This window comes from Molothrus aeneus, chromosome 22 (genome assembly GCF_037042795.1).
Source record: "Molothrus aeneus isolate 106 chromosome 22, BPBGC_Maene_1.0, whole genome shotgun sequence".
Taxonomy (NCBI): domain Eukaryota; kingdom Metazoa; phylum Chordata; class Aves; order Passeriformes; family Icteridae; genus Molothrus; species Molothrus aeneus.
This window is the reverse complement of record NC_089667.1, coordinates 2,671,180-2,689,503: the sequence shown is the minus strand read 5'-3', so window position 1 is coordinate 2,689,503 and position 18,324 is coordinate 2,671,180.

Genomic DNA, 18,324 nt, shown 5'->3' with positions numbered 1-18,324 from the left:
TTGTGTTCTGCCCAGGGGAAACCCAGAGGAAATCATCTATTACCATCAACCTCTTCCAACTGCTCTGGAAAATGGAATGGAAATCTTGGAAATTTGGAATGGAAATCTTGGAAATTTGGAATGGAAAACCCTCAGCTCCAAGTCCCAAACCATCCCAAAAAAGCATCCCAGGCGGCTGGAGCAGGCTGGAGTCACCTCCACTTCCGACCCAACGGGGTCTGAGCCCACCTTTCCTCCCCTCTGACTCCTGCAGCTCCCAAGAAGGATTTGAAAAAGGGACTAGAAGGAAGAAGGACAAGAATAAGGGAATACCAGGCACCATTTCCACAGGGATCTGCAGTGCAGATGGACTTGGAGGAGCCAGTCCAGCCCCAGCAGCACCCGAGGGATGGGTCCAGACAGCACTGCTGGCTCTCAGCAGGATGGAAGGGGGACAACCCTGGAAGGAAGTGCCACCAGAGGTCCTGGGGAGCTTTTTTACAGCTGGGATGAAGAGTTTTCCCCCTCTTAAGCAGCCGTGGAGCTGCTCCAGTGCAGGTTTCACACGCGGCAGGTGGAGACGCAGCCCCAGCCACTTATCGGAACATTAAAGTTCTCCTGAGCCGCCGAGTTAATTCCTCAAACGCCCTTTCAAAGGGCCAGATAAATACAATCTGGGAGCATCTCCGCTCCCTCGGCTCACATATCTTTAGTCAGGCAGAGAGATAACATTTCATACAGATTGAGACAGTTTAAGCAAAGGTTGCTGGTTAACCTTTCCAGCAGTGGCTTTTCCTGCGCTCAGGTTTCCCTCCCCACTGAGCAGAGCCTGTGCCAGCCCAGCTCCTGTCCCAGCATTTCCAGAGAGTTAGGGCAGGCTGCTGCCTCCCCCACCTGGTGTTTCCAAAGCATCACCTGAGTTTTGTCAGCTCTGTGACACTGATGCTTCAGTGAGAGATGAGGAATGCCATGGTTGGCTCTCACAATTGAAAGGAAAATATGTATATGATATTTGTTATGAGTAGAAAAAGCTGCCCATTTTTTTTAAAAGGTTGCAGAGTTAACAGGTTGGGCCAGTTGGTGCCAGGGAGGAGTTCTGTTTGTTGTTGTAATCACCTGTCGTTTTCATTAACTACCTGTCCTTGATGGTTAAGAATTCCCCCTTTTGTCGAGTGGCACCCTGCTGCTTCCTGGAGGATGGCACCCAGACGGTGAAGAGGAGGGGACATCGAGTCAGCATGCAAATGACATCAGATCCAGCGTGCAACAGGAGAGACCCCTCACCAAACCTAGCCAAAAACCCCTGAAACAATGAGCCAACACAAAATTGATGAATCAAAGCAATGACTAGACGTGAGGAACAGAATCTAGTATCCACCAAGACCTTTTTACCCCTAACCTAAAGATGTTGGCTGGACAGAGGACTTTGAATGTTGAACTGAAGAGCAAGGGATTTCCTGATGCTCTCCTGAGGATGGAGCCCCCAGCTCTGCCCACAGACCAGTGGACAAAGCTGCACTCTTCCTCCAAGTCACTCCCTGTCAGTTCTCCCCACCTGAGCTGATTGCCTTTAATAAAGGCATAAAAAGGAGAAAGATCTCCTGCCTGTGTTTGTTTCAATATATTTACATACATATATATATATATATATATTTTTTTTTAATGCATATCTATTAGGAGGAGTTTTAGTTAGTTTAGCTGGACTGTTTCTCCTTTCCCCTTTTTAGACCAACTCAAACCTGCTCCAGACTGGGACCTGGGAAACACTGAGAGTTTGCACCTTGTGGCTGCAGCAGCTGCCCCAGCACAGGAGGGACTGATAACAGAGTGAGCACCCGCAAGAGAGACTTTCTGAATTTGCCATCTTTTTCAGAGCAGTGAAAGAGTGGTGTCACTTGGTATTGTTCATTCTGTGTGCTGGGGGGTGCTGTGCCTGTTAAATAAACAGGTTCCTTCCACTTCTCTTCAAGGAATCCTTCCCAACCTGGTTGTGGGGAGGGCCATGTGGGTTTGCTTTCTGGAGGGGCCCCTTTGGAGATTTTCTCCCAAATTTGCCCTAAACCAGGACAAAGGGACACTGAGGATCTTGCTCCAAACCCCTTATCCCAGGGTGACGTTATGATGCTTGTGTCTCTAGTTGTTGTTCTGTTTATGCTGGATATTATGTTCTGTGCCTTCAAGCCTGGCTCTGAAAAGTGAAGTTTTGTTTGGTTTTGTTATCAGCCACTCTCCCACGGCTGGTGGGACACAGATGGGGCAGTACATAGTGCTGCTTTTGCTTTTTTGCTCTTGCTCCTGCTTTGCTCTTGCTTTTACTTGTTAGTTAGTTTAGTAAGCAGTCAGAATTTTCCCTGGACTGTTTTTCTTTCCCTTTCTTGGAACTGTTCAAACCTGCTCTGGACTGGGACCTGGGGAGCACTGAGAGTTTGCGCCTTGTGGCCTAGCGGGGCCTACTCTGGGCCGCAGCCTTTCCCAGTGCCAGAGGGACTGAGAACAGAGCGAGCACCCACAGGAGAGACTTTCTGAATTTGTCATCTTTTTCAGAGTGGTGAAAGAGTGGTGTCATCTGGTATTGTTCATTCTGTGTGCTGGGGGTGCTGTGCCTGTTAAACAAACAGGTTCTTTCCACTTCTCTCTGAGGAATCCTTCCTGAAACAGTTGAAGGGAGGGGCTGTATGGGTTTGCTTTCTAGAGGGGCCCCCTTTTGGAGGTTTTCTCCCCAATTTGCCCTAATCCAGGACACACAGCCCAAATCCAGCTTTGGAGCCTCAGAGGGATGAGTTTGAGTGAGGGTTTTAGCAGAAACTGTCAGCCACAGGGTCCAAGCAGGACACAGCCACAGCACAGACTCAGCTGGGATGGCTCCAAGGGCAGCAGAACTGGATTCCTTTGTCATTCACCCTCACCACAGGAGCCCCTGGACAAACAGGCAGCACCAGAGCCAGGTGGGGAACATCTCCAAAGCCATGGCTGGCACGGGAAGGAAGGAGGAATGCTGGCAAATGACAGAGCCCTTATCTTAATTACAGGCTTATTTGCATTTAAATGAAGGTTATTCTATAATTACCACCAAATGTTTTGTGTTGCAGCTGAAATACCTCTCCATGGGCTGTCAAGCTCCTTCCCATTTTCATTTTCTCTTGCCATTCTTCTGCTTCCTAATCAGCTGGCACACGCAGGGAGGGACCCACAGTGGCAGCCCACCCCTCAGAGGAGGTTTGGGTACCACCCCAGCCCAGAATTCCTCCCAGGGAGAGGGAAAGGATGCAGCTGCCTCTTCCTCCAGCAGCATCACGGGTGATGAGCAGCTCTGAAGTTGAGGTACTGGGGTTTTGCAGGCTTCCAGTTCAAAACCGAAGAGTTTTCTCTGTGCACACGCACATTAATTCATTAATTAGCTCAAACTTGTTGCGCCAGAGTGCTGTGAGAGGCACAAGAGTGGGAAAAATCTGTAAGAAATCAAATCCAAGGGAGAAAAGGGATTTGGAGCAAGAGCAGTCTCACACAGGCAGCTCAGAATTCCCTCAGCACAGGCTGCTGGAAACCAGCATCCAAGGACATCTGCAGCTTTTCCTGTCCTTTTGTTGTCCCTGGTTTTGCCAGCAGGCAGGATGGACACACAGCAGAACCCGGGAGCTGTGTTTGCACTGGAGCTCACACTTCCTGGCAGGAGACAAAGCTCTCCCATGGAGAAAATAACACCCAATTACATCATTTCGAGCAATCACAGTGAACAAACCCATGCAAATGGCCAAATTAAGGCTTCAAAGGAGCCTTCTGCCATTTCCTAAATTGTTATACCTTTCATCAAACCCCTTTAACAATCTCTCTGAACCTTTTCTCTGTCTAGCCAGGAGATCCACATTAACCAACCAGCCCACCCAGGGCTGAACACAACAACAGCGATTACAGACACAAAGTCTGCTGTTTACGAGGGGCTCGAAATGAAAATAGACACTTATCTCTCTCTAGACCCATCACTTCTCTCCCTGTTCAATCCTGCAGAGCCTCTGCCTCCCCCTGCCAAACTCCAAGTCTCTGCCTCCATCTCATGGAGAGACTGGATCTCTTCAGCTTCACTGAGTTACTTTTTTTGCCTTAAACCAGACAAAATCCACTCCCTCCCCCCCAATTTCACATAGCCCCAGGCAGGCTTACAGCATGGAAATTTTTAGCCTGAACAATTACTGCTTGGCAGAGAGTTAACTGGCTGCAAACAGGATCCTATAATGGGCACTCTTGGCTATAAACAACTTGCCTGGCTTCATTTTAAGCAAGTTCATACCTCAGGATAGATCTGCCCCCCCTGCCTCTCCCGAAGTCCATTTCACAGCTATTTATGTTTAATAAGAGGCAGCACCAGCAGCATGGGAAATCAGCAGCACATCCACCATGCAGGTTGGGTGCTGGTGCACACACTAAACCAATTTATCTTTTTCCTCCATCACAGACAGCACAGATTTAGGGGCAGTGAGTCTCCCCAGTCCAGGACAACCAGCTCCTCTTGTCCCAGCAATCCCAGCAAGGGATGAAACAACAGATCCCACCACTTGGCCCCACAGCCAGAGCTGCCCTTCTGCTATTTCCAAGGGCAAATGCCACAGCTAAGCTGTTTCATCCTCACTCTCAGCCCCCAGACACTGCTGGTTTTCCACATGGAGCCCAGGAGACCCTGGGGAAAATGCTATCTTTACAGTCCAGTCACCCTAGGTTGCACAGCAAGCCTTGAGCAGGGGTGTTCTGAGGTGCTGCTGGAATTTTGAGTGGGATATTTTAGCTGCAGAAGCCTCTGCCCATGAAAACTCCAGCAACTCATCACCCAATAACACCCTTACAAAATCTGAAAGGCTGTGTGCTTCCTCTGCCTCCCCCCAGCAACATTTTCATTATCCCACACGGATCCCCAGCTCTAAATTGCATCAGGGGAAGACAATCCTGCAGGCCTGGCTCCCCTGGCAGAGCAGCCTTGTCACAGGAGTTGTCACAGGAGCTGTCAGGACTGCGATGAGCCTTTGGACAGGGACTGCTGGGATGGAGTCACGGGCTGGTAATTAAGTGACAGCATTTGCCTGACGCTGAGCTGGAGCTGGGAGAGGAGGAAGGAGCCACTCCAGCACATGCTGCAGAGCCTGGGAGGGGGATACAGCTGCAGCACAGAACCTTGGCTGCATCTCAAAGCTGGAAAGGATCTGCTCAGGCAACACAAGACCCTCATCTCCACCCTGATGGAGAATGACACCTGGCCCTGTCCAAACTGATGGCACAAGGGGGAAAAAATTAGGCAGGAAAGTGCCACATAATACAAGTTTTGCTACTTTCTGTTGTGAAAAAAAATCACAATAAAGCGGACCACTGTGTTAGAGGGTCTGGAGGCAGATTAATTTTTTTTTCCCCAAAAAAGTTTTAGAAAGTCTTTCAAGAGCAAACCTGTGGCATTCACATTCTCTGAACAGAGAGAGACAATTCTCTCTCCAGGATTTTTCCTAATTCTCTTCTCCAGGATTTTCCCTAGAGAAGGCAGTGAGAAAGCTCAGAGAAAGAGGAAGGAAAACAATTCTTATGTCTACTTGCTGCTCCTGTTGTTTGGCACATGTGGAATGTGTTATGGAGATTGTTTACCAAGAGTGATTTGTTAATTGGCACTCTGCTGATGATTGTTTGGATTGATTGGCCAGTTAGGTCAAAGCTGTGTCATGTCTGAGACAGTCATGGGTTTTTCTTTAGTATCTCTTTAGTATAGTATCTTTTTAGTACATTATCTCTTTAATATAGTATAGCATTAGTGTAATATAACATAGCTTAATAAAGCAATTGTTCAGCCTTCTGAAATCATGGAGTCAGAGCACATTATTCCCTACCCCCTTCCCTGGGGTCACCGTGCATCGATACAAACCACTGAATTTTCCAACCCATCCAAGTTTGGGGAAATACCTGTTTTTATACAATTTGCTGTAATGCAGATGGTTAACGTGTCATTATTACATGACATGACTGCTGGAGTAATTTTAGTGTATAGATTGATGTGTGGTAGGAGCAGCCAAGGATGCAAGATCAAGTATCTGGAAATGGAAAGTTCTGTTTCAGACTGAGAGGAATAGCAGATTTGTCTTTCCCAACAAGCTGTGGGTGTGGTGGTAGATAAAACCAGCACTGGGAGAGAAAAGAAACAATGGGAAGGATTCCACTGATTGATGAATGCAAAAAGATATTTGCTTTTACAAATAAACTGTAGGTTTGCTGATAAGTGAAATTAGACATTGAAAGATGAAAGAAACAATGGGGAAAACCCCTAAATTCCATAAGAATTAATAATTAAAAGGGAGGGTTATACATGAGAGGGGAATCTCTGGTATCAGGTGTTTTGGGAAGTCTGAACCTCTCAAGTACCTCAGCCAATGGGGAAGAGAGAGAAGGGAAATGTGGCTGGGAAATTGGGATAAAAATGAAGCTGCATCCTCCAAAAATTGGAGAGACCCCAGGGGAATGCCCCATGGCCTCTCCCTTTATTTGAATAAAGTAAAAGGACTCCTCTGTCTCCTTTTTGGACATAAACCTCTGGTGTTTGTGGATGAATTTTCCTAACAAGACCCATCTTTAAGACACTGGGCTGCACAGAAAGGAGCTTCCCAGTGTTCCGTCTGAAGGCCTGGAAGAACAAGCACTGCAGGAATGCCAGACATCCCACCCTGGAGTCAGTGCTACTCTTCCCCATTGCTTTCAGCACAAAATGAAACTCTTACGAGCTTCTAATCAAGTTAAAAATCTCTTCCAAACCTTCCCTCCTCTGGAAAGGAAAAAAAAAAGAAAAAGAAGCAAGAAACATCACATCTCTCTTCCTTCTCCATCTCCCTCCCCTCTGCCTTCAAGTGCTCCTTGGAGTGTCTCTGCAGAATCATGTTTATATGCAGTGAGTGCTGTTGTTAGTTAATAACATCGCGATCGCTGAACCTCCCTAATGAAAGAGAGAGACAACATAAACTGTCATTTCAAACAAACATGCAATCAGGGTACCAGCAGCTCTGAAAATATTATCTTCCCCAATTTCACGGGCTTCACGCAGGAAATAGGCTGCTTTTCATGGAGATTCTGGTGCATGGCTCCTCACACCCAGCGCTGGGGAGCGGTGGGGACACATTAAAGCCATGAAATTGTCTGGGCTATGAAGGAGGAATTGTTTTAACAGCTGCAGCCAGAAAAGGACAGATAGCAGCAGTGATTATATCTTCATTGCTCGTCGTAACCAATGCACCAGGCAAGTTGTAATTAGGCTGTGAAAGGCTGAAGGTTTGATAGCGAAGGCTTGGAGCTCATGATTAGACACAGCACATTTGTCCTGCCCCACGGCCACCCTGGCCCCTTCAAAAGGGGAGAGCAAATCTCCTGTCAGGCTCTCTGAGTGCTGAAAATGCTGCTCAACCTGCAGAAAGCACTGCCCAGGGTTCTGTGGCTGCACACTTCTTCCTCCTGTTCCTCACAACCCACGTCATAGAAGCCCAGAAGGGTCTGGGTTGGGAGTGACCCCAAAAAACATCTCATTGCAACCCCTTGCCATGGCTGTGACACCTCCCACTAAAACAAATTGGTCCAAGCCCTGTCCAGCCTGGCCTTGAACATTTCTGTCTCCACAGCTTTTGAACAAATGCCTTTTTCCAGCTTTGGGGTGATCTCCAGCTGACAAAGCTGATTTAGAGCAGCTGATCAGCTCCATGTTCTGAAGACCTCAATAATCCAAAGTGTCAATTGTCCTAAAGAGCCACAGTGATGATGGCAATGGTCCTTCCAATGCAGGGGATTTTTCCCTCCAGGTTCAAAGACCTGCTGAGAGCTTGACAAGCTTGGAGGGCTTGGAGACCTTGGGAGGGCATGGATGGTCTCCCCAGCCACAACCCACCTTGCTCAGAGCCAATGGAGGCAGCAGGAATCCTGCCTGGCTTTACCTGGAACCACCTTACACAGCCAAGAAATTATGGTAACCTAACCCAGAATGGATCCACCTCACACGGTCTGATCCTCGGGTGTGCTTGGACAAGCTGGTACTTGTATTTAATTCCAACCAGAATTAGTGTCTGACAATCTGTGCTCCTGCACAGGCTTAAAGGGACAGCTCAGATGAACAGAGAGCAGGCAGAGCCAGAGCTGACACCTTCCAAGGGCTCTCCCTCAGCTCTTTCCCCCCATAAACCTGAGGGATCCCTCTGGGAAGCAAAATTGAAAGATGAAACCTCCTCTTCCTCCAGATGCCATCACCACCACGTGATGCCATCATCTCCAAGGCAAGTGGAAGAGGGTCAGGGAAGTGCACTGGAGGAGAAAAACTTAGAGTAAAAGGACTGAGTTTGCCCTTGCAAAACATTTCATTAAAAAAACCCAAAACACCTCAGGAAATGCCAGACTGCACTTATTTACTGGCCCATGTCTGACCATTATAGGATTGAAGGAAAAGAGAGTGGGAACAACTCAGCCCCACACCAATGCCTATGGAAAGGGACAGGGTAAGGGAAGCAAATCACACCAAAAACTTTCTTCCTGTAGGTAGAAAGGGGCTAATTTCCCCTCACCCCAACATTTTAATCAACACCCACACACTGAGAGGACCATGTGGGAGAGCCATGCAGGAGGTGACAGCACTGCCACCCAAGCCGGGCAACCGCATTCAAATCGTGTTTGAAAACTCTTCTGACATTTAAGAAAAATCAACAAGCATCTCAAGTGATGAGGGGCCCAGGCGTCTCACTGGCTGAATGTCACATTTAAAGCTGCAGAGATAGCAGCTGCTTTATCTCCTCAAGCAGGTGGTTGGGCTGGTAAACAAGGCACCGAGGGTCAGATTCTGCTCCTGCACCTGCATTTCTCCATTGGCAGCAGCTCTGGATTTGCACCAAGTGACAGACAGCCAGGGCAGGACTGGAGAGTCTATTAAACTTTAATACTTTGAGCATCAACAATGAGTGTGCTACCAGCCCCCTGCCTGGACTCCCAATATCTCTACGGGTCACAGCCACACCAGTAAAAAATTATTGATTTAAATTGGCGGTGCCCTTTTGGAATCAGTTGTCGTTCTGACTGATGTACAGATATGAGCAAAAGGACATTTGAAGCATTTTAATGCACTTTTTACTGCATTATCTCTCACCAGGATCTTCGCTGCTTCAAGGAAATGACTCACATAGCAAGTAGAAGAACCCAATGTAATTAACGACCTGGCAACTCTATAATGATCCTTTCTACATAAAAAGGTCTTCCCTATGCTATGAATAGACTTCAAGTAATTTATTGTGAGCCATATAAAGAAGAGACTGCTTTGACCTTGGGGATTTTAAGTTGTGGTGGTTTTTTGGTTTTTTTTAACAACCATAATTGCAAAGAATATTTTAAGTGATAGCCCTTAAAGAAAAATTTTTTCAATGCAATGTGAAAAGTGAAGAATCATCATAAACAGCCATCCAAGAGAGTATTAACAAGGATCCTCTACATCATTTAAGGATTTCAAGACTAAACAATAGGTTCCTTCCATTTCTGATGGGTGTTACTCTAAGCCTCAATGGACTGAATCCCCGTGGGGTTTTACTCCTTCAAGTAGCTCCCAGGAATTAATGGCTTTGCAGGAAAACCCACAGGGAAGCCAAGAATGAGCAGTTTCACTGCATTCTCCAGGCTGTCCCATGAAGCTGATCATCTGCCTTTCATGAACTGAGCCAGGATGAGCCATAGTTTTCACAGAATTATAGAATATCCTGAAGGGGAAGGGACCTGCAAGGATTGAGTCCAGCCCCTGGCCCTGCCCAGACCCCCCAGCAACCCCACCCTGGGCATTCCTGGCAGCTCTGTCCAAACTCTCCTGCAGCTCTGGCGGCCTCAGGACCGTGCCCATTCCCTGGGGAGCCTGGGCAGTGCCAGCACCCTCTGCGGAAGAACCTTTCCCTGACATCCAGCAAAACTTCCCCGGGCACAGCTCCAGCCGTTCCCTCTGGTCCTGTCCCTGTCCCAGAGGGCAGCGATCACAGCTGCCCCTCTGGGGAAAGTTGCACACCAGACAGGGTCTGACCTCAGTATCTTCTCCAGGCTGGAGGGATGTGTTTTACACATATCCAGCCCCCACACCCTCCCCCTCCTTTGCTTTCCTTTGCTCCCCATCCCGAGCTCCCTCTGCTCACATCAGCACAGACATCAGAAGGAGCTCAGCTGTGATTTACTGCAGCAGGACTCTGGGTAAATTGTTGGCTTCATGTCCAGCCTGAATGTTTCATTTTGGCTTTTCCCTTTTGCAGTGAAGCCTTCACTCCCTCCCTCTCACTCACACCTTCCCTGCCCGTGCGTGTTTCCTGCTTTCCCCTCGTTTCTCATTTCATCTGCCTTTCATATCCCCCAGTCCCCTGCATTTTCACAGGGACAGAGACATAGGCAGGTGACTTAAGCAGGAGTTGAGTTCAGTCTATCAGGGCTCTTTTCAAGGTCTTTGAGAGAGGCAGGGACACCTGGAAAGGGGTCACATCACACACAGGATTAGTTGTGGCAGGACATCTAACACGGCGTGCTAGAGCGACTTCCACCCTTTGAAGTACCCAGAGCTGTTTTGATTCCTTTCCCAGAGCTTTGGGGATGTCTCGATTACAAGGAAACATGTTGAGCAAAGGAATAAATCTGGCCCAGGAAAGGGTAAGTTGCGAGTTTGACTGGAAACAGCTGGGATGGAACCACTTTCCGTCAGAGAAATGAGATTTGTTGGAAGAGAAGCACTTTGCAGAGTCAGGTCTTTTTCTGCAGAAATTTCATTTCACAGAAGAGGGAGAAAAAAATCACATCTGACAACTTTGAATCATCCTGCTTTGATACTCCTCAAATCCGGTATTTGCATTGTTTCAAAACAACTTTAACCTCAGTCTTGTTTTCCCTCAATTGTTTCCCTGTTGTGCTTTTGCAACAAAGACATAAATAAGGTAATGCAAACCCAAGATATGTTCCTGCCTGTAATGTTTTAAAGGAGTGAGGAAACGCAGCTTTTCGCTCCTATTCAAATCAAAGCCACCAAAACTCACAGCAGAAGACAGAATTTCACTAGTTGAAGGGCATAAAAATGTGTTTCAAATGTATTTCAAAATTGGATGAGGATAGAGTCACCCTTTCCATCAAGTGGAAGTGCTTGAAGTAGTCAAGAAGCATCAAATTGATGACAGCAAAACACCATTTATTCACCTCTTCTAGGCTGTTGTATCATATTAAATATATAGAACTAAATTTTCATATGATTTAAGCTTAAGTATAATTCTCACATTTAATTAAAGAGAAACAAAGCAGCGACATGTCAATGCCTGCTATTTTGATTTCAAATCACTTCAAATGCTGGTAGAAGTGACAAGGCTCAGAAACATCTCAGAGAAGAAAGTTATTCCTCCAAAAAAAAGAAGAATAAAAGCCCTCAGCCATCCTGCTTCCCATTGACTACCAGATCACATCACTCTCAATCGCTACCATAGCTCACATTAAAAAATTAAGTCCATAACTGCAGAGAAGCATCTACCCATTTCTTTTATAGCTTCTTGCCACAACGAGCAATACATCTCCATTATCCCAGCACTCTCACCAACACACAATAGATCTGAGCCAGCATCATAAATAACATTTCGTGTAACGAAGTTACGCTGAGGAGAGCAGGCATAAATTAACACTCAGCCGTGTAACTCTAAATAGTATTTTAGGCCTTGTCAGAAACCAATTATGCAAAATATCCTCCTCACCAAGATCTGCTCGTGATACTTCAAAGGATTACCTCGTTTCCAGCAGCATGGTCAAGGCACGGGGATGTGGATTGGGAAAGGAGGGCTTAGCTGGGGGGTGCTCAGATGATTAAACCCTCTGAAGTCATCTAATTACTGACACCATGGCTCCAAAGCATCTGTGCACTTCCAAACAACGTTTTAATTTGCTGTTTGTAATGAAGATGCTTCCACTCAGAGCCGAGCCTGTTATCCCAAGTCAGCCAACATCCTGAAGCAGGAGGGACTACCAGGAATGAGATTTGCATGGTTTAATCAAAGATAATACCAGTAAAGCTTGTGCTGCCTGTACCTTTGCACTATTTTGGCCATAACCCAAAGGAATACAGCATCACCTCATTCCAGCCAGGAATGAAGATTAAACACCTTTCTCAAGGTCACACACAACCAAGTGGGAGAGATGGGGATAAATGAGAAGCATCTGTTATCTTCCCATCCCAGGTTGGATTTCCAAGACTGGAACTGGTCAGAAATCCCTGACTGGCTGTAAAAATCTTGGCTGCTTTCTGTTCAAATGAGGAATGGGTCTGAAAATCCCTAAGGATGTTTACTAAAGTCCCCAGCAATTGTTTATCAGCACGGATTTAATTGTCCCAGCAACCCTGTCCCTAAGAAACCAGCAGTTGGGGTTTTAATCCTCGTGATTATGATCCTCCTTACCTCATGCAGCAGCCATTCAGATTTTAAATTTCCAGGATTCTCCCCAAAAAAACAAAGGCCAAGCAGAGCTCCCGCTGATCCTCGGGCACCACATTGGCTGCTCACACCTCCCTCAACTCCAAGAGTTTGCTGCAAATCTGATGGCAGATGTGATTTCCAGCTGGGTCTATAGACCGACCACAGCAGGTTCATTAATAACAATTATTAAGTGCTTTATGTTACAAATTAGGCCTGTAGGAATACAAAAAATATCCAGCCGGTTGGCTTGCAGGCTCCTGTCAGGAAGAACTGTAAATTCCCATTGTCACAACATCATCACCATGACAAAATGGGGATAGGAACTCGTCATAAATAAGGCTTTAAAAGAGTTAAATCATCATTGGGGGTGAGAATATAAATTAATAGTCAGATGAAGCCCCATGGAATGGCTCAGATAACAGCTTCCATTCATCAAGTACACGGATTTTCAGAAGCTGCATGGAAAACATCTTCCTTTTGCTGCCTCCCAGCACCCAGAAGTTGCAACCACACAGGTCCAGGCATTTTGCTTAAAATATATCACAAATCCCTGCCAATAACCTTTGGAAATTGATAGATCAGGCAAAAGAGGAGCTGTTAAAATAATAGAGGGAGGAAACAAATCAATTGCAGTCATGCCCTCAAGAACATCCATGGTTCCTCAGGCAGGCTGGGAAGAGTTGCAGCTACCCCGGCAGCCAAACACTGGCTGGAAAATGCAGAGGAGGAGGGTGACAAGAGGGGAAAAAAAAAAAAAAAAACCAACAAAAAACCAGAAAAATGTTCCTTTATTCCCCATTTAATTATTTCCTTCCCCACACTAAGGGACAGTCTGCCCTGGAGAGGTGAAAGGGAATAACAGAGAAGCTCCATACTCCTGAATAAGCTTCAACTCCTGAATACATGGCACCAAGAAAGAGGGAAGAGGGAAAAAGACTCAAAGCTGGAAGAAATCAAGTTTTTTACCACAAAAAAATGATGGGGAAAGCCTTTTCCTTCTCCTTACCCACCAGTCCCCACAAGGCAATGATTCCCAGGATCCTGCAGAGGACACAGAAAATGGATCCACGCGCACAAGAGATGCCGAGGCCACAGATCCCACCAGGGATTTCTCAGGAATTTATTTCCACTCGCTTCTGCCCAAGGCTGGATGCGAGGCAGCAGAGGAGAGGGAGCTTATTCATCCCGTTACTGGGCCCTTGGGGCATCCAGCTCCCCCCACCATGAAAATTTTAATAAAACTGCTGCATCGACTTTCAATTAGAAGGCCGTAAAACGGTTCATTTTCATCTGTTTGTTGCACAGTAACACAGATCCTCGGGAGAAAACAGCTCCTTTTCCAGACTGTCTGCGACGCAGAGAGCATTAATTGAATATTCTGTTGAAACCACCTTCAATTAGTGCCTCTGAGTTTTGCATGACATTCATCACTGCAGCTCGCCCCGCTCTGCGTGCGGCACGTTTGGGGTTTGGCGATGCTCACATCACATTAACTCACAGCATTAGCCCGAAAATAACAATTTTATTTGCTAATGAGATGCTGGTTGGGGTAGGGCAGGCTGCTGCATGAGGCAACACCTCCATGGCATGAAGCAAAATGGGTTCCCCAGCCAGTAAATTACCAGAATTGATTACAAATTCCTGATCTAACCCAATCCATAGCGTTGCTCTTCCACTCTTGCTGAATGGAAAAGATGAGGGCAGCCCTATGGTTGATGTTGTAACATAGACACAGATCCCTTCTTGGAGTTTCCCCACCAGAATTAGGTGCATGCAGATCCCAGATGGAATTCAAGCTATAAATGATTGCCCCGTGGATCCTGAAGCACCATTAAGCTATGAATTTCCTTTCTTTGGCCATAGTTGAGGCAAAATTCAAGCTGAGTGGGGACTAAGGACAAAAGGTCCACTCCAGGCAGCACTGCCACCTGCAAACCTCCCCCACATGGAAAGACAGCTGAAGCCATTCATCCCAGGGCTGATTTCTCCCAAAAAACATAAGTTTTGGAGGAAACACTGTCACAGACTCATCCAGTTCACCGAGCAGAAGTTCCCACTGCAATCCCCAAAACTCTGACAAGCTGTGATGCTGCTCCTCCTCCCTCAGCATGGATCAGAGATGCTTGAAAAGATATTCTGGTGGAAAGGTGCTTTCATGACTCAAAGTAAAAAAACCAAAGAAAAAAAGAAGCATATTTCCATTTTGTATTCCTCTCTGCTGACTGGGAGATCTTTTTCTGCTGAGTCCTTTCCACTCATTCCTCCAGCTGCCACACTGATGCAAAAGGCAGAGGGAAGCCAAGGTGTCTGCCAGGCACCAGGAGCTCCGGATCAGAGTCCCCAAGGAAGGACAGGGCCAAGGAGTGCAGGGATGGGGGATCTGCACACCTTACACGTGGCTGTGCATCCCACAGGGAGTGGGAATGGCTCAGCTGCTGCAAAGCAAGGCACCTCCAGAGAATCACTGAGGTTGGAAAAGCCTTCCAAGATCAAGTCCAAGCTGTGCTCAATCCCCACCTTGTCCCCAGCCCAGAGCTCTGAGTGCCACCACCTCCAGGCCTTCCTTGGACACCTCCAGGGATGGGCACTCCAAACCCCCCTGGGCAGCACCAGCCAATGTCCAACAACCTTTCCATGAAGAAATCCCTCCTAACATCCAACCTAAACTTCTCCTGGTGCAATTTGAGGCGTTTCCCCTTGTGCTGTCCCTGCTCCCTGGGAGCAGAGCCTGACCCCCACCTGGCTGCCCCCTGCTCAGGGAGTTGTAGAGAGTGAGGAGGTGCCCCCTGAGCCCCATTTTCTGCAGGCTGAGCCCCCCCAGCCTCTCCTTACAGAACTGACTCTCCCATCCCTTCCCCATCCCTGGTTGTACTCCCTCTTCCAGTGGGGGACACACAGGGACACAGCACTTGAGTGTCCTGGTTTGCCAAGCACATTGTGTTCTGTTTGCCATCTGTATGGCAGCTGTCTTGTGTTCAGTGGGCAGTTTTTCTTATCTCTGCCACACCCACTCCTCCCTCCGGGGGACACCTGCTGATAACAGCAACTGAATGTCCCTGCATGGCTGATAAGAACTGCAGCATCCCATTGGGAGATGTGAGCCCAGAGGGAGGAGCCAAGCATTCCTACCTGGATATAATCTGGAGATTCTGGAACACCAGCCAAGCATTCCTGCCTGGATATAATCTGGAGATTCTGGAACACCAGCCAAGCATTCCTACCTGGATATAATCTGAGATTCTGGAACACCAGCGCAGCTTCTGCACTGGATTCCCCAGAGGAACAGCAGCTGCCTCTTGCCCTGGATCTTCAGAGGAAGAGACTGTACCTTTCTCCAGGATCCCTGCTCCAGCAGAACCAGCCCTGACACTGCAGGAGGGCTGAGCCACAATTCCAATGGTTCTGCTGCCAGCACCCTGACCCACAGGGTGTCAGGTTGGGTTCTGACTCTGGCAGTGTTGGTTTGGTTTACTGCATTGTTTATTTTATCTTTTAATTTCTTCCCTAACAGTGAGGGGCCACACCTGGACGCAGCACTGGAGTGTCCTGGATTGCCAAGCACATTGTGTTCTGTTTGCCATCTGTATGGCAGCTGTCTTCTGTTCAGTGGGCAGTTTTTCCTTATCTCTTCCACACCCACTCCTCCCTCAGGGTGAGGGGTGACATCTGCTAATAATGGGCTATTGAATGTCAATGAACTGTTATTCCTGCTCCCATATTTTTGCCTGAGACCCTTAATTTCAAATTTATAGCAGTTCGGAGGGAGGGGGTTTACATTTTCCATTCCAAGGGAGGCTCCTGCCTTCCTCAGCTTTCCAAACCAAGCCATTGAGGCACCTCCCCAGTGAAAGCCCAGCCAGGCAAGGAGGATCCATCACTTCCCTGGGGCACAGCCTCAGCTTGTGCAGCTCTAAGAGTGCTGGAGCACTGTGAAAAGAAGAAGGAAGCAGGATTTGTGGAGCACGTTGTCATTTACAAGAGCACACAGTCACCTCCTGAGAAGGCACTGTCACCTCCTGAGGTGACACACTGCATTAACAAGGTGATATTAATAGGCAGATCCTCCGTGCAGAATTTCACCCACGGAACTGCAGTGACGTTTAACCTTGTGCCAAGTGCACAGCAAGCTGATTATTTTAATTACAGGGTGGGATTTTTGTTGGTTTTTTTTCCTTCCCCATTGCAGTTCCATTATGAGCTGCAGCCACATCACTGAAAAGCTGAAGGGAGGAGGGGTCCATGACAGCATCCAACACCCACGTGCAGTCAGGGCTTGCTCACCTGGCTGAGCACCACCACGTGGGCACTTGGGGTCCCCTCTCAGCCCCAAATCACTGCTCAAGCCTCTCTGTGAAACACTGCAGGGACATTTAATGCTCAGTACACAGCAACTGACTGTACATAAAATGTCTACATTTACACCTGAGCTCTGAGTTGGGCTTTTGGCTTCCACCAAAGCCATGGAAAAACCCAGGTTGGCCTGACAAATAAACCCAAACACAATGTTTTTGAGAAGCCCCACGCAACAGCCAACATTTTTTCTTTTTTTAATTGTTCCTTAACTTCTTATCTGCAGAGCACTCTACCATAATCAGGTCCTCTGCACAAGGGATTAGCAGGCTTATATCCCGTGGATCCAATCAGCAAAGTCTATCAGCAAAACATACTTATGTTGATACAGCTATTATAATCTGCATAATTCTTCTGAGTTCACATACTTAATGGATAGCAAACAGAGTCATTACTGCTGCAACTTCCATCCGTAGGATCTCTACGAGCCATTCACTGCAGTGTTTTTTATTATTCATAGCTTTAGTTATTGATTTTCAGCAGAAGATACATGCTTTTAAGCACCATAAAAGCAAGAGAGGAAAACAAATAGCACTATTCCAAGATTAATATGCTGCTCATAATAAAAGTATGGCTGTCACATTGCTCTGGGTTGTGCCAGTGGAGCCTTGACAAATTCCATGCAAAATGGCTGAGTCGCTTAAGCAGCTCATTAAATAATTTAAAGGCAAGTTTCACTGGAGGCAGGAAAGTTCTTCCCCAAATCCACTTCCTTCGATTTATGAGTCTGGAGTACGTTAATCAACACAAGCTGATGCTGCATCACAGAAGGGCACAGACTGTGAGGAGGGTTTGAGGGACATGGGATATAGGATAAGAAGAAATGTGATCCTTCTGTGGAAGGTTTAAGGGACATGGGATATAGGATTGGATGGAGTGGGATCCCCCCATGGAACATTTGAGGGACATGGGATATAGGATTTGATGAAGTGGGATCCCTCAATGTGGGATATAGGATAAGAAGTGTGATCCCTTTGTGGAGGGTTTGAGGGACATGGGATATAGGATTGGATGGAGTGAGATCCCCACATGGAGGGTTTGAGGGACATGGGATACAGGATTTGATGAAGCGTGTTCCCTCTGTGGACCAAGGATCCCAAGCCATGGGGCAGCTGACAAGCTTGGGTGCAGTGATTGTCCATGTTCAAATAATGGGACACCAGGAATCCTCAAGGTGGGGCACATAAACCTGGAAAGTGCAAGGACAACTCATCCTTCCCCTTTCCCAGCTCTCCAACAGAGGATTACTATTATTAATAGTATTAATACTACTACTATACTACTACTATTACTACTACTACTACTACTACTACTACTACTACTACTACTACTACTAATAATAATAATAATAATAATAATAATAATAATAATAATAATAATAATAATAATAATAATAATAATAATAATAATAATAATAATATTTTATCGCTTACAATGGGACACTGCGGTGAGACCTCCGGCCCGCTGGGCGGCGCTGTGTGGAGGCCGCACGGAAGCGGAAGCGCGGGCGGAAGCGGTGGCGGTGCCGGCGGAGGGCTCCGGC